The 17878-nt window shown below is 42.2% G+C and overlaps 1 pseudogene; it reads left to right on the forward strand.

Annotated features, from left to right (window-relative positions):
• Nucleotides 1–15892: 15892 nt before the first annotated feature.
• LOC120395156 lies at nucleotides 15893–17280 on the forward strand (annotated as a pseudogene).
• Nucleotides 17281–17878: the final 598 nt, after the last annotated feature.

The following is a 17878-nucleotide window of genomic DNA, read 5'->3' on the forward strand; positions in this document are numbered from 1 at the left end:
ATTCTAGGTCTTTAATGTTCTTTGCATTTTACTTTATATATTTTCTTCCGTTTGATTCATAAAAGAAAATAATGTGATTTGCAATTGAAACATTGCACTCTCATTATGTCTCCATCCAAGAAAAAGAAGCTTTCTGATTGCTGTAAAATGTGCTGTAACAAAGATGATTTATAATGGGGGTTTAATGTAGTTGCATTGTAGTTGGCTTTATACTAGACAGAGTTACATTTTTATCTCATTATAAGGCTCTTAATGTATCTCACTCCTTTTTAGTTTACAGGACAAAAGCTGTCCCTAGGCAACAGAAAATCCCTGAGTTGCTGCTTTACTTGATTGTATGTACAAGGTCCAACTCTCTCTTCATCTGTCACCTCTTGCAAGATGATTACTTCTAGAAAGAATCCATGTGAATTGGAAAAATAATTGTTCTTTGCTACCCTGGTCTACATCAACAATGATCTACTGAAAAAGAAGTATAGAATTCTATTACAATCACTTACCAAGACAAAGTCAGATATATTTAATTTCCTGTGTTTTTCCTGTCAAAGCTTCCATTGACTTCACTAAGCTTTATCAGGCCATTAGGCTGATTTGGACATCTATCCCTATGCAGCTCAACACTTAGCCATTGCTTAAAGTCAGGCACATACTTAACTTGAAGTCAATGAGACTTAACCACAGGCTTAGAGTTAGGCACATGTTTAAATGCAGTGCTGAATCAGTGCAGACTTTAGCTAGCAAACAGGGGACTGCAAACAGGGAAATTTGAGAGCGGGAGAAGGAGATGACCCTGCTGAATGAACAAGGTGTGAGTACTAATTTTGGGGTAAGTGAATTTGTTTGGCTCTTTGGTTTTTGGCTGTTTGTGTTTTTCTCTCTCTTTCAGGTTATTTAAAGTGTCAGGGTCCATTGGGATTGAGTGTTTGGGGACTGAGCCTTTGTTCCCTGGATCACTATCATTAGTAAAGCTGCATCACCAGTGCCAACACTGCTTCTGTCTCTTACACTGGCACCTGTATCCAGACAGAGAACATGACCATGGATGCCTCTACCCAGATCCTGGTGTGGATTTGCAGACTGTGGCCTGCATTACCCACATTTAGAAAGTCAGGTGGGGGCGGGGGACTGTCCAGTGTGAAAGGAGTCCACTGGTGGTATCTCTCAGAAAGCATGTGGGAGAGCTACATGAAGAGGTGACTTGGCTGAGGAGCACCTGTGTCCACAAGGAATTCGTTGAGAGTATTCATATGGAGACGTCCAAGGCTGAGGAAGCTATCCAGGTATAAAGGACTGCTGTCATGCCACAGGGGAGGAGGATATGACACACGGAGGACACTGGATGTTGATTATTTTTGGCAGCAGGCAGTGTTCCACTGCTACTCGCAACCCACCCACCACAGTGATGAAGAACCATTATGCTGCCCTGGTAATGAGCGATGAGGAATCACCCCCAAAGGTGGAGGAGAAGAAGCCATGTACTCCCAAGACTGGGAGGATCTCAGCCACTACTCCCAGGAGGAAACATAAGTTAGTGGTGGTTAGTAACTCTCTTCTGAGGGGTATGGAGGCACTCATCTGTTGCCCTGACATGGTATCCCAGGCCTGCCGGGGCCTGTATCCAAGATGCTATGGAGGGATTGTCAAGGATCATCCAGCCCCTGACTACTACCCCATGCTACTCATCATGTGGCACTAATGATACTGCAAGGTATGACACTGAACAGACCAAAAGTGACTACAAGGCTCTGGGAGTAAGGGTGACGGAGTTTGGAGTGCAGGTGGTGTTCTCTTTGATCCTTCCGATCAAGGGTAGGGGCCCAGGCAGAGACAGATTCATCCTGGAGGTGAATGCTTGGCTGCAAGGATGGTGTTGCCAGGAGGGCTTCTACTTTCTTGACCATGGGATGCTGTTCCAAGAAGAAGGACTGCTAAACAGAGATGGGGTTCACCAATTGAGGAAGGGGAAGAGCATATTTGGATACAGACTGACTAACATAGTGAGGAGCAGACATGCCAAACCCGTGGAAAAAAACGCCGAAATTGGGCTTGGTTTTGGCTTACTTGGCCTGTGAGTTGCTTGTTGGCTATTGTTTGGCTTGTAGCTTGTTGCTTGTTGTAGCTTGTTGCTTCTTCTTTTTTTTTTTTTTTTTGATTGGCTCCTGGCAAGCAGGGTCAACGGGCAAGTAGGGGCAAGGGAGGGAGAGAGTCAGGGGTGCACAGCGGGCCCACCACAGTCCCAGACTGCACGCCGGGAGGGATCTAGTCACAGAGTGTTGGGGTTCATAGGGATTGGCTTGTTTTGGCCTTGTTTTGAAATGGGATTAGCTTGATTTTTGGCTTATTGTGAAAGTCAGGGTGCTTATTTACCATGTGAAAGTTGGCAATTGTGGTGAGGAGGCCTTTAAACTAGGTTCGACGGGGGCAGGTGAAAAAAGCCCACAGGTAAGTCAAAAACATGGAGACCTGGAAGAAGGGTCAGAATCTCTGGGGGAGCATGGGCCATTATAGCAGGGATAAGAGAGAGACAACAGAGAACATAGGGGGGAAATCAAATCAGTGTCTTAAATGTCTGTATACTAATGCAAGAAGCATGGGGAATAAGCAGAAAGAAATTGAAATGCTAGTTAATAAAACACAACTATGAAGTTGGCATGACAGGGGGTGGGATAATACACGTGACAGGAATATTAGTATACAAGGATTCAGCTTGCTCAGGAAAGACAGGCAGGGGGAAAGGAAGGTGTTGCCTTTTATATAGTAAAAATGTATAACTTGGACTAAGGTTGAGATGGAAATAGGAGGCAGACGTTGAAAGTTTCTGGCTAAGGATAAAAGGCATTAAAAACATGGATGATGTCATGGTAGGGGGTCTACTACAGACCATCTAACCAGGAAGAAGAAGTGGATGAGGACATTGCAACAATGGAGAAACGCTATCAGGGCAAATGGAGCCCATCAACGCTTGCAGACTATTGCTGGACAGTGACAAGAGATGCTCCATTTAATGAATACAAGAGACAAGCCATGAAGCGCTGAGTAGACACTGAATAGGACTAAACTATGTACATAATAGTTTTTTGCCTTTTGTTTCATAATAAATTTTATTTATATAACCCTTTTGCTGATTTTTAAAGTGTTACATAAACAGGACAGGTGAAATATTATCATGTAAAGCAACCATAAACACATGAAAAGACCTAGGTTTACAATTTATGATTAAAACTCTACTATCTACACAATATACATAGACATAAAATGTAAAAACTTAAATATCTTAGAAACAGTAGCCAATCAGTTGTTTTAATTGTCATATTTGAATTCAGCACATCAAAATATATAATAAATAGCACATTTTATCTCTGAAGCAGACGACTTCTCAAAAATTGTAGACCAGTGTAACAGTTTTCAAATACATAAAAGGTTGTTACAAGGAGGAGGGAGACAAATTATTTTCCTTAACCTCTGAGGATAGGACAAGAAGCAATGGGCAGTTTAGGATGAGCTTAAATTGCAGCAAGGGCAGTTTAGGATGGACACTAGGATAAACTTCCTAACTGTCAGGGTAGTTAAGCTCTGGAACAAATTGCCTAGGGAGGTTGTGGAATCTTCATCACTGGAGATTTTTAAGAGCAGGTTAGACAAACTTCTGTCAGGGATGGTCTAGATAATACTCAGTCCTGTTATGAGTGCAGGGACTGAACTAGATGACCTCTCAAGGTCCCTTTCAGTCCTTCAATTCTATGATGCTATGATTTGCTTAAGTGCATGACCTTAATGCTTTTATTCTTTGACCTTTCATGATGTTCACAATAATTATTTCTATAATAGTATTATTTTGATGTATGGGTCCAGAAGTGTTTTTAGGATTTTATGTGCTGAAGAATTTACATATAGAGGCTCCATCCACTATAAGGATTATTAACTGAATGTACTACAGCCAACACCATTTGGCTGTATTTGAAGACTACCATTATATTGCTTTTTAATCATTTTGCAAAGATTATTGGGTTCTATGTATGGGTAAGTGCATTGCAAACACGAGTAGTGCTTTCTCCCTGTCACCAATATTGAAGAAAATAATCACAAACCAAATATTACTAGTAATAATATAATACAATATGTATCTCTCTAAGGTACTAATACAGATCCCATTACCATAGTACCTGAGCACCTCACAATATTTTTAATGTGTGTATTTCCACAATGGCTCTGCAATAGGAAAGTGCTAGTATCTCCATTCTACAGATGGGGGACCTGAGGCACAGGGTGACTAAACACTTTGCCCAGGCTTACACAGGAAAATGATGGAAAAGCAGGTCTCCCACATGCCAGGTGACTACCCTAACCACTGAACCATCCTTTCTGTAGTATCCAAATATTTAGCACCTATATAGCACTGTACAGCATTATCTTACTCTACAAGCTTACGAGGCAGGTTGGTGTTATTTATTTACTTTAATAGATATTTATTAGCCCTAAAGCCAAATGGTCCAGTGTGGATTTTAATCTTCAGCTTGAGTCAGGGAGGGCCAAATCTCTGAAGTCCATCCGAATTAACCAGTGCACCATTTGGCCACTCTGTCCTACCACCACTCACAACAAGTATTAATTAAACCAGGTTTATAAATCCTTGATTTAGCATTTTAAAAACAAAGTGCAAGGGAAAAGATGACCTGTTCACTACTAAGTGTGACTGAAACCCTGAACAATCTCTAGTATTTGAAAGGCACCTACAAACCTGATATCTAAGCACTACTAGGTAGATTGAGTTCCAAAGGACAAGGGATAAATAGAAAGGCAGTACAGCTGGAGGGGAAGAGAGAAAGGGCAGATCAGCAGCATTAGAGCAAAGCAGATAAGTCAGCAGAAGAAGAAAGAGAAAATAGCAAAACTCTGCTATAGGCTGAAATTCTATCCCAGCCTTCAGGTGACATTACAAATTACTTGACTTCTACTCTCATGGTAACAGCATTATTATGCACAACAGGTGACCATAATGCTGCTATGTATGATCTATTCTGTCCCCAGGGTATAGCTACCTAGTCTCATACGTTGTTTTTTTTTTCAGGTCCTCAGTACTGACTCTAGAATCTCAGGACTTCTGGTGATACCAGAGCAACCAGGGCCATAGACATAATCAGCCATAGAGGTGCAGTTAAAAAGAATAAAGAGGGAAATGAACTAGCCTGTGAAACTAATTCCCATGAGATACGGTGGCCAAGAACTTCATGGGATTCAATACAAAAACAGGAGTTTTGGAAGAAAGAGAGACCTTCAGGCTTTGGAAAATAGGTTCACCACAGAATGATGGGGTAAGAAAGGGACTACCCCTTTGGGCAGGTTATTCCATAGTTCACAATATTCTTGCACCTTTCTTTCAAGCTGTTGGTACTGAGCACTGTCAGAGGCAGGATACTGGATTAGGTAGATCATTGGTCTGATTCAGAGTGGCAATTCCTCTTGCTAGATGGGGGTTCAGGCAGGCTCCAAAGGATGTAGTGCTTCAGCTCCTGAAGCCCACTGCTATCTCAGTGCACATAATTTCTTGATTTAAAAAAAATGTTCCATTTTTTAAACAGAGACATACTTTCAGACCACCTCATCCAGAAAGGGAACAGAGCAGCCAAAAGGAAAACAATTTCAACTTGGCAGTTTCCCTCTGTAGGCGAGTAGCCCCCAAACACCATTTCTGAAAGAAGAATTATCCCCAAAATCAAGGGCCTTAAAGAAGCCAAGATATTCACCCATCTGGTAATTTCTAGAATGTGTTCGTATGAAACTATAAATATCTTTACCACCTTTTAATAGATTGGGAAACATGGAGCAAAATAATATGAGCTACACTGGAGGCACTGGGGTCTGGTGGTCTAGAAATCAGACTAGAAGTCAGGAGACCAGGAGTATGTTCCAATCCTAGTTCTGATACTGACTTGCTGCGTAACCTTGGGTAAATGACTTAGGTCATGTCCACACTATAGACGTCTCAGAGCATAGCTATGTTGGTCCAGGGTGTGAAGAGGTGTGATCATGGACCGACATAGCTGTCCCTAGTACAGAACCAGTTATACCCTGAAAAACTGCATCTTTACCAGAATAGCTCATTTCACTAAGCGTGGGGGGAAATAAGCTGCATCCACACTAAGAGCATTTTGCTGGTATAGTACAGACATGCCCTTATCCTGTCTTGATGGTTACAGGATTTACATATGGTTCATTTCTGAATTGGGCAAATAATGAACTTGCTTATGCCGGGCCAGGGGGTTTTAGATTTGCAGACATGTTTTCATCTTTAAAACAAAAGTAATTAAGAAATACTAAAAAGGGGACTTCATTCCAACCATCATACACAATTTTTTCTAAAGGATGAGCTATATTGTCCTTTCTAGGGAAGAAACACAGAGAAAGGGACATTGTGCATTGGAAAGTCTACAAGATTTAACTTCAAATTTTCCCACCTGTACAGGCAGAGGAGCATTAATCATGGAGTTTGGCAATCTTTCAGAAGTGACTATTGATTTTTATGTCTTGATTTTTGGATGCCTAACTTATGGCATTTTAAAGGGGCCAGATTTTCAGAATTTGGGTGCTCAGCAAATCTAAGAATCAGGCCCCTTTAAAATATCAAGTAGGGCACCCAAGCATTGAGACAACCAAATTCACGAGTCACCTTTGAAAGTCTTGGGCATGGCACATATTTAGACATCCTGGGACCCACACAGGGATTCAATTCTGGGTGGTAGCCAAAGGGAGTTTCTAGTCTTTTGAAGTCTACAATTATTATGAGTGCAATATGACCCACTTCAACATAAGTGTTATTTTTTTCCCCAAGTCCCTTATCCAGTTCTGAAAGACAGAACTTCATCAGAGTTTGCCATCAGCACATTCACTACTAGTTGGAGCTCTTTCCTTCCAGGTGTTAATCCATGATTACTAAAGTATTGATTTGATTCACAGAAGCCTTGACTCAGTTCAAGAATCATTATCTGCCATATCAACCCAACAACAAAATGCTGACTTTCTGAAGAAAGATTCAGAATGTGGCAGGCTGAACAAATGACCTAGAAAATACCTCTGCTGGCTTGACATCTCTTCTCTGTTTAAGGGTAGAATAGCATCATTGCTACACAAAGCAGATAAAATGAGGAACAAGGGCTAAGTGAGAAATCTATGACTAGTTGGTGCTCCAGAAGAAAAGTGAGTAAGGTATTTTCCCCTCTAAAATGATTAAGTGATGATTTAGAATGATTATGCTTTTTGAAATGGACAGTACAGAACTCAGTAAGAATAACAGCGGTATTAAGGAGCACTGCCTGAAATGTTTCCTGTGGTACTCATCATCAATCCCTGTGGAGCCATCCCTGCTGCAGCTGCTGGCCCCAGCACTTCGCCCACTGAATCCATGCCATGCTCAGCCCCTGCCTTCCCGCCCAGCCCGCCCAGGTACAGTGTCAAGCTCCATCCCTCAGAAGGGACATGGGCTGCTGGAAGTTGGGCAAGGCCAGGTATGCCCCCATGAGGGAGCCCTGGTGCAGGAGCCAGCCCCACGGTAGTGGTGAGAAGCAGTGGTGGCTGCCCCATTGCCCAATGTGTCCCCTTAGGTTTGTCCTTCCCCCTGTGCCAAATCTGAGCAGGCAGTGGTGCGGTCAACGCTGCTCCTTCTCACCACTGCCAATGGTACTCACTATTCATAAGACGTGTATGGCTGCGGGTGCCACTGGCAGTACTTATACAGGACAGTACTTAAGCACAAGCCTAACTTTAAGCATATGCGTAGTCTATGTAAAGTTAGACATGTAGTTAAGTACCAAGGCCACTTACTCTATGTAGCATCGTCTCTCCTAGGACCTCAACCCATTTCGCAAATATTAATTACAAACTTCTCAATATTCCTATGAGGAAGGTAAGTATTATTATACTTACTTTACAGACTGATAAATGGTGGCTTGGAGATATTATGTGACTTGCTGAGCTCAGTGTGTCAACAGTAGTGCCAGGATAAAACCCAGGAGAGTCCAAATCCCAGTCCCTTGTCTCTAACCCTTTCTTTTTGTACTTTCTGTATTTCTTTTCATGTAGTAGTACCATACATTAAATTTTATGGTGTCTTGTGTATTTCCTGGAATTTCAGTTCTTTAGCTCCTCTACTGAAAGTCTCAACAATCGAGATCCTAACACAGATTTGACCATGTGGATTCCCATTCCTTCAAACATGAGTTGGATTTATCCCATGCTCATCCTGCTGCTCATTACATGTTTTCAATCTCATGCACATTTATCTGGTAATTGTTTTCCTTGCAGAATATGGAGCTGAAGTCTCCAGCTGGATGGGAGCAGGGAGATGTGCCAGAGGGAGAAGAAGGGTAGGAATGACCAAGTTCCACTTTGGTCACTCCTGAACAATGCTATGTTCACGGCATACACACAGAGAAGTTAGACAAAAATATAAATACTTTTGCTGGGAGGTTGCAGTGTTACATTACTTTCTTTCTTAGCATTCAGAATAACACCACACAAGAACCCCAAAACAGAGAGAGACAAAGCAGGTACTAATACTAAGTACTAAACACAGCGAGGCACAACTCACCCCAACTTACTGTAGGCCGTTTGTCTACAAACTGACTCTGCCAGGCCCTGATTGTAAAGTGATAGATAAGAACATAAGAATGACCATACTGGGTCAGACAAAAGGTCCATCTAGCCTAGTATCTTGTCTTCCGACTGGCCAATGCCAGGTGCCTCAGGGGGAATGAACAGAACAGGTAATCATCAAGTGATCAATTCCCTGTCACCCATTCCCAGCTTCTGTTAAAAAGAAGTTAGCGACACCATCACTGCGCATCCTGACTAACAGCCATTGATGGACCTATCCTCCATGAACATATCTAGTTCTAGATCACAATTTCAGTAGTCTTTAATACATCACAAAAAGGAGTTGAAAGGGTAGTGGAGTCTGTCTCAGGCCATTGAAAGCTTTATAACAATGTTCTTACAAATTACAAAAATAATTATACCAACCTCTTGGTATCAAATATATATTAATGCTAATGGCACTATGAATTATATGCAGTGCATGATAATTATTAATTTAATAAGAAACACAATTTTTAAAATCTCCTGGATAGGTGAGGAAATGTCAGGTACAGATCACAGCAATGGAGAATTGGGAAAAACCAGTGCTCTAGTCCCTTGTACCAGTGGACTGGTTGCTCCACGTCTAATCACATCAAGGATGTTAAAGTTGCTCCTGGACATAGTCCCTTTTACCCCCATGTTGCATGCACAGCAGCCACCAAAAGGTGGCAGGAAGTCTGTAGTGCCACTAAACCAGGTGTGGATCTTACAACTGTTCTGTGGCACTCAGATACAGCATGCCTGAATCATGGTGAAGCAAGGTAGTTAAGCCTTAAACTTTAAGCATGGGAGCAGTCCTGCTGAAATCAATAAGCCAACTCTTATGCTTAAAGTTAGGCAGGTACTTACGTGCCTTGCTGAATGAGGATCTTAAGGAGCTAGAGAGGGATAAATGTGACTTAGGGGTCATCTACACTTACCGGGGGATCGACACTGCGGTGATCAATGCACTGGGGTCAATTTAGTGGGTCCAGTGAAGACCCGTTAAATTGACCGCAGATTGCTCTCCCGTTGACTCCGGTTCTCAGCTGGAGTGAGAAGAGTAAGGGGAGTAGATGGGAGAGCGTCTCCCATTGACATAGCATCATGTGGATCCCACGGTAAGTAGATCTAAGCTATGTTAACTTGAGTTATGCTACCAACATAACTCAAATTGCCTCGCTTAGATCGACAGGCAGTGGTAGTGTATACCTGCCCTTAGAAGTTTTTACACTGCTTCTCACCCCTTAGCAATCTCTTAAGGGAAAATAATGAGGGTAGACCTAATCCCCTCCTTTCTCTGAGAGATATAACACTATTTATTGTGGAAGGAAAGTACATACCCTAATGTTTGTCAAAATCTGTAGTAATGACATGATTTAATTTATGTTTGCTGGATTCTTAATTATTTTTGTTGCATAGTATGATAGTTAGGCAGAGCCATAAATGAAAAGCTCTGAAGCAGTCATATTTCACTTGAGCTTCACAGTGTATTGCTGTCACTATTTGTTTCTAGAGATTGCACAAGACAATTTGTGAATCATTATTATCTATTTTGGACATTCCATAGTTCACTAGATTTAAAATGCTTACGAAGAAACCTGGATCAACAGACTCCATGAGTCTGAGCTGATGTTGATGAAACTGGGGCTAGAATGTCATATTGGAGTCAGGAAATAGCTCTAATGCAGCCAATAACCACAGGGATCAATAACCCAAACCTAATTCACAAAGGAGTGGATTCTCTACAAGACATATTGTCTGCAGTTGACTGGGGAGAGAAAAAGGTACCTTGAGTAAGCTTCAGGAGGTTGAACTATACTGATTGCAAGAATACGGAGATTTAGACAGTATAACTAAGGTACCAAGTTATTAACCTTAATAGAAGTTTTAATGAGTAAAAGAGAATACTTTTCAGAAGATTGAATTCAGTGACTATGAAAAACTATGAAAAACTACTAGATTTTCCAGATCTTCATGTTTCAAATACATTTCTTTTCCTCTTTTTATTTTTTCTTTAACAGTTCTCACAGAATATCACATGATGAGCACATACAGAGTTTACTTCAGTTTTTATAGAGAGCTTATTGTAAAGTCACAACCTCACGGCACTGCTGCCATCATTTGTGCAGTCTTGTTATCAGTACCAGGTTTACAATGGCGCCGTGGGGCCAGGCTCACGCTCAGAAGGGGGTCTGGCATCTGGGCCACAGCCCTGCTCCCCCACGCTCCATTCTGAGACCCAGCCCCTGTTCAGCCTCTTTCCCCTGAGGCCTTCCCCACTGTTCACTCCTCTCCACCCCATTGCCCCCTGCTCATTCTTCTCTGTCCCCTCCCCCTGTGCAAGCGGCGGCCTGGGCCTTGGGGGGGGGGGAAGAGGCTTAGTAGGGGTAGGGCTTCAGGGAGGAGGGCAGGTCATCTCTCGGGGGGGGGGGGGGAGACCAAGCAGGGGCGGGGCCTCGGGGGGAAGAGGCCAAACAAGGGTGGGGCCTCAGGGGGATTGTGGGCAGAGCTGGGGGCAGGGCCATGGTCTGGGCATTGGAGTCCACAAAAGATGAATCCAGCTCTGCTTGTTATTCATTATTCGTGACATCAGGGCACTATTGTACATATACATACAAAGGAGTAGTCCTTTCTCCCCCTCCCCCAAAAAAGAGTTAACAATACAAATAGCTGAGATAGACAAAGGGAAGTGTGATCTCCATTTTATAGATTGGGAAGCAAGGTATATGGAGATTAAGTGACTAGGCTAAGAACAGAGCCAGGAATTGAACCCAGATCGCCTTAGTTTTAGGCACAAAACCTTCCTTCCCCTCATTGTTAGCATATGGCACTGACAGCAAATTTTAGCCCAATGGTTTCAATTAACAAATACTGTACACCTGCCTTACAATCATAGGCAAATGTAATCTTGTGGCCTGCACAGCATGTTGCTTCCTTCTAAACAGTCAATTTCATGCCTAACGATAGAGTCCCATGCCCAGCTAATATAGAAGGTGCACTTCTTTTACATAGTAAAATATACACAAAACAAATTGCAGAACAGCGCAACCATGAGAGTAAAAATGGAGAAAGAGAAATGAGGCGGTATAGGGTATAGGCAAGGGTAGAAAGACAGAGGGCTAGATTCTCTGCAGCATCCCCTGAAAGGCCTGTGTTAAGGGAATTGTACTCTGGTGGGGCCCCTGTACACCACTTATGCAGCCTAAAGGGCTTGGATCAGGAACATAGCCCAGAGAGCCTTCATCTCTTATCATTTACATCACTTAATTCAATTAATTCCAGATTTACATTGGTTTAAATTAGAGCAGAATCAGTCTTGGAAAGTCAGTGAGGCAAAATCTCTACTCAGCCACAGATGTCCTGTGTGACTTGGATAAATCACGGAGAGCCAGATTTTTAAAGGTATTTAGGTGCCTAAAGATGCAGATGGTTTTGAAAATCCCACCAGGTGCCTTTCTGCATCTTTAGACACCTAAGTACCTTTAAAAATCTGGCCCTTGGCTTCTCGGTGCCTCAGAGAGGTCTCTTATTCAAAGTACAGATTGTTTATGCGTACAGAAGAGGATGAGCAAGGTCCATGGGGTAGGCAGGCGTACATCCATGGGTGTCTTTAGAAATAAGAAAGGTAGACTAAAACTGTGCGTTGAAACAAATGAGGAGCTAATGGAGTTCTATAGCATCTTCAGAAAGCTCAGTGAGTCATTTTATTATGTACTGATAGATGTTGTGAAAAGTTTAATTAAAGGTGGTGCCCGTGAACAGTGTCAGCTTCTTTGCATTCTGAGAAGGTTAGTCTAAGCTCACCTAGGACAAAAGGCCAGTCTCCTCAGTTGAGGGAGGGGCCACAGAGCTCAGAAACAAAAGGTTCCATGGGATGGCAAATCATAAAAAGAAGAAAGTAATCAGGGGTCAAAAGTTCCATGTGATGGTACTACACGGGGCCACTGAGTGGAGAATCCTGGACACATCCACTGCTCCAAAAAGGAGCCCAGGGAGTTAGTGGACAGCACTCAGAGGAACTCTGCCCAGAAACTTGAGGCAAGTAGGGACCAAAAGTAAAACTCCACAATCACAGATAACCTCCCTGTCAAGCATTCTCCTTCTGGACTGATGTATGGCTATCTTGGCCAGTGCCAGGAGTAGGACGAGGAGCTAACACAACTTTTTGAGGCCACAAACAGGGAATGTATAAAAGAAACATTATATGTCAGAGTCACAGCCACAGAAACTCTGTTAATCTACAGGACACAGGTAGGAGCAGAGTATGCTTCCCCACATTGATATGTTAATTAACTCCAGTCCTCACTTGCAATGTACCTCAACCAACCCTATCATGACTTCTAGCAATGTATTCCCTATGCTCTCTATTCAGATCACCAGTAAGGATGCCAAATAATGCCAACCGTGGTATCTTTGGTGCTGTTTTTATTTTATGGCCATCTATAAAGAACAGGGCTGGAAACATGAACACATTTCATTATACCTATCTCATAGAACCAAAAGTGACCCTGAAAGGTCATTGAGTCCAGTTGCCTGCTTTCACCAGCAGGACCAAGTACTGATTTTACTGGAGATCCCTAAGGGCCCCCCTCAAGGATTGAACTTACAACCCTGAGTTTAGCAGGCCAATACTCAAACCACTGAGCTATCCTGCTCCCTAAACAGACATCAGCTGGCCTATATTAAATGGTCTAGTGAAGACATGCTCACTCGATGGGAGGGTACTCTATCATGAATTGTCCCTTAGAATTTGTGCTAATTATTTATACTAAACAATCTATTCCACCTTGTATTTAGCTTTGATGCTCAGAGTACCTTTCCCAGACCTGAAGAAGAGCTCTTTGTAGCTCGAAAGCTTGTCTCTCTCACCAAGAGAAGTTGGTCCAATAAAAGATATTACCTCACCCACCTTGTCTCTCTACTATCCTGGGACAAACATGGCTATCACTACACTGCATAAATCAGATGGTAAGCTACATCAACTTGAATTATGCTACTAAAGTAACTCAAATTGCATAGCTTAAATTGACCAGCCGCTGTGGTACAGACAAACCCTAAGACACCAATTCCCCCTATACTGTAAATTTATTAAAGGATCCAGAGAATGTAATAGATGTAATTTTTGGTAATTACTTTTAACATTTTATATTATCGTATTTGTATGCACGCAGATGAGAATTCATTAGGAAGTGATAGTTATCAAGTAAAGTGCAAAAGAGTAAAAAAAAAAAAAGTAAAAAAATGTGGAGACTCTTTTGTAACACATTTTCTGAGCTTTCACTGCTGCTGTGTGAAGTTAACAATCAGGGAGAAAAAAGGAAGAGTGAACAGAATTTTAAGCACATCGCTCTAAGTCACAGGGACTTTCCAATGATAGTAACCCAGGAAAAAATTGTCATTCGAAGCCCATGATCAGATAGTAGAACACTACTAGTGCATAAATATTTTGTATCTATGTTATTTCTATACTCAGCTGGAATCCCTTATGTCAGAAAGAGAATTACTTACCAAGAATGAACATACATATATACACAAATAAAATTAAAAGTTCAATCATGTATTCTATGATATTTTTGTTTTGAACTGTTACCGTGGCATGTTACTGTCCATTTAACTGTTTCAATTTTATCAATTTTGCCCCTTTTATCTATTGAGATCACATATATTTGTTAAGCATTATCCTAGCCTGAGCTTTAATAAAGCATTCTCCTCTACTGTCTAAATCTATTTGTAAAACCATTATATATTGTTAAGCTTTAATAATCAATTTTATAATATGCATCCTGTTCAGGGTTAGCTCCTCACCTGTTTGGAGGAGTGCACATTTCCATTCCCCGGGGGGGGAAGAGATTGAAGAGGTAACGATTACCTTTGCACTCCCCTGATCGTGGGCTGCTGTACCCCAGCAGCAATGAATGAGCTGGCATACAAGCCTCTTTGCTGTGTCTAAGCCACTGGAGTGTTCCTCCTATGGCCAATTATGCCAGCTTTGATATTCTTTTGAGCAGGCAGCACAGCACTAAGACACCTCACTGGAGCACAGATTTTGGACCAGCAAGCTATTCATTCTGTAAGCAATGTAACACAGGGGAGCTACTTCCTTAAAATAACAATCTCCAGATCTAAAAAAAAATGTTCTACTGTTAAATCAGTGACATAACTGGTTAGGAAAAACACTTGGGTTTTTCTTTCTTTTCTCTCCCCCCGCCCCATGCACATTGGGCCTGATTCACTCCCTTTTATTCATGTATTTATTTTTAGAGCACCAACTGATTTCCATAGAATTACACTGGTGGAAAACTGGTGTCAGAGTGGAAAGAGTCATTGGTGACTGATGGAGGAAAGCTCAATACTTTAAAGGATATTTTTAAACAATTTGTACACATTGTCTTGCAAAACACACACAACCAAAAAACAACCAAACAAAATCAAAACAGAAAACAAACAAAACCTTTACATTCAGATGCTATTTCTGCATGAACAATTATAATTAGACATATTTTACATAAAACCCTGCCTCTGCTTCTCTCCAAATCAATGGCAAAGCTTACATTGACTTTCAGGAGAGCAAGACTGAGCTCTGATCACTTGCATATTGAAATATCTTTGGTTAATTGGAATTAATTACAAAATTGAGTTAAAATAAAGCTAAGGATATAGCACAAAACAAAACAAAACAAAAAACCCACCACCACATGACAGCAGGAAGAAAATGCAGACATCTTCTAAATGTACCACCACCCTTTACTGAATCATGTCCTGGCTAGACTGAGTTGCATATGGCAGATGGATAAAACAAATATTTGAGAGGTGGAACATGCAGGGTGGAACAAAAGGTGTAAGATGCAGACTAAAACCATGAAATTAGAAAATGGAAAAAGTAAAATCAGGCATTAGCGAAATATTCCTAACTATGAGATCAATCTGGCAATTGAATAATGTACCCAGGGAAGTAATCAAGGCACCAACATCTCTAGACATGTTGGAGAGAAAATGTAACAAGTGGAATATTGTAGAGAAGAGTTTGTGTTGTACTTTATTATTATTTCTTTGTTAGAAAAGCTTATCAATTACTCATTTAATGTTTTCATACTTTTTTACATATTTTCAACCTAGGAGTGATGCAAAATTGAATAGGAAGAACTGGTATTTACTGTTATTTTAGACAGACTTTGTTTAATTGTGATAAAAACCCAGTGAGTGGGTTCTTATGTAAACTTAAAAATACCTGAATGACATCCTGCTGCAGAGCTGCCGGTGTCTAGGGCCTTGGGCATGGCTGGCCCCTGCCCCACAGAGATGCCCCTCCAGCCTGCCCATGAACACCATCATGCTCTTCATGCCCCAGCAGGAGGCCTAGGTGGTGGAGCAAATGGGCAGATTTCACCGCATCTTGGAGCCTGGTTTGAATTTCCTCATCCCACTGCTGGCTCAGATTCAGCACATGCAGGGCCTGAAGTACGGGATATCGTCAATGTCCCGGAGCAGTTAGCCATCATGCTGGATAACGTCACCCTGCAGATGGGTGGTGTCCTGTGCCTTCAGATCATGGACCCCTATAAGGCCGGTTATGGGATGGAGGACCCTGAGTATGTAGGGCTACCTTCTTTGAAAAGCAAAAAACAGCACCCATCACCCCACAAAGCAAGCCCACCACAACCTCAATCCCCAACCACAAGGCAACTCCACAAGCCTTCCTCCCTTCACTGTCACCTATACTATCTAGAGAGAGAACACATATAGTTAAAATTGATAACATCATTTTCTTACTTAAACTGTGGAAGTGGGAACACTGCAGCAGCTTTAGATGGACACAGAAACTTTTAACATTAGATATCCAAGTGTATTGTGATAATAATGCAAATCTTAAGACCCATGTAAAAAAATCCCAGCAGATTAAATTATTTTTCTGGCAATTGGCAAATCCTTAAAAAAATGGCCAGGCTGGTTAAATACCAGCCAGTAGATGATCCTATGAGTATGCAGTGACCCAGGTGGCCCAGACCACACCATGAGGTCTGAGCTGGGGAAAATCTCCCTGGACAAAGTCTTCTAGGAGCGGGATGGGAGTCCCTCAACACCAGCATTGTGGATGCCATCAACCAGGCCTCAGGGCTATTTGGGTATCCGGTGCCTGCGCTATGAGATCTAGGACATCCATCTGCCTCCCCAGGGGAAGAAGTCAATGCAGATACAGGTGGAGGCAGAGAGATGGAAACGGGCGGCAGTGTAGAGTCAGAGGGGACCAGGGAATCTGAAATCAACGTGGCAGAGGCCTGGAAGCAGGTCTAAATCCTGGCCGCCGAGAAGGCTGACCAGATCGAGAAGCTGCTGGGGAGGCCAATGCCATGCTGGTCAAGGCCAAGGCCAAAGCAGAAGCTATTTGGCTCCTGGCTGATGTTTTGATGCAACAGAACAGCAACACATCCGCCTCTCTGGCTCTGGCTGAGCAGTATGTGAGTGCCCTCTCCAAGCTGGCCACGCACTCCAACACTGTCCTACTGCCATCCAACAGCGGGGACATCACCAACATGGTCACGCAGTCCCTGGGTATTTACAGTACCCTGACCAAACCAGAAGCTGTTAAGAGCCAGAAGTGACTCCACTAGCCTCGAGGTCCCCACCCGCACAGAGCTGTCTAATGCAGACCAGGTGAATTCCAGCTAGTGGAGGAGCCCGGAAAACATGGATCACTGTGAACAAACTGCTGTGGCAGCACCTGTCATAGAGCGGGGCACCCCAATCCTGCCCTGGTGAGCCCTGCAGGGCACCTGCCATGGGGTTATGCCCTGCTGCCCTCCCCAATCAGAGTCTCTTCTCCCTCTTTTGGGTCTTATTTTTATTTGGATTTAATCGTAATAAAAGAGATGGCACCAGAAAAAAAAGTGAAAGCAGTATTCCTATTGCAGTCAAGGTACAAACAACAACAATGAAAATATGCCATCAGCTGAGTTTCCATGCTAAACTAATTTCCTCTTGTGTCCTAATTATTTTTAAGTGCCACATTACTCATTAATAATGACCTGTATAAAATATTCAAGTGGCAATATAATTGTTTGTGTTAGAATCATATCTAATATCCCTGTCTCATGATTAAAAACTAGTCAGTTCATTCCCAAATGGTACTTTTTCAGTAAAATTTAAAAGATCAAAGTAGCAGTTATGCACAATCCATCAGATGTATTAACATGAATCTCAAAATCCCCCAGGATGAAAGTTTTATCAGGAGAAATGTACTATGAGAGATAAGAGTTTATGGACTAAT

This window comes from Mauremys reevesii, linkage group 1 (genome assembly GCF_016161935.1).
Source record: "Mauremys reevesii isolate NIE-2019 linkage group 1, ASM1616193v1, whole genome shotgun sequence".
In the NCBI taxonomy this organism is placed as follows: domain Eukaryota; kingdom Metazoa; phylum Chordata; order Testudines; family Geoemydidae; genus Mauremys; species Mauremys reevesii.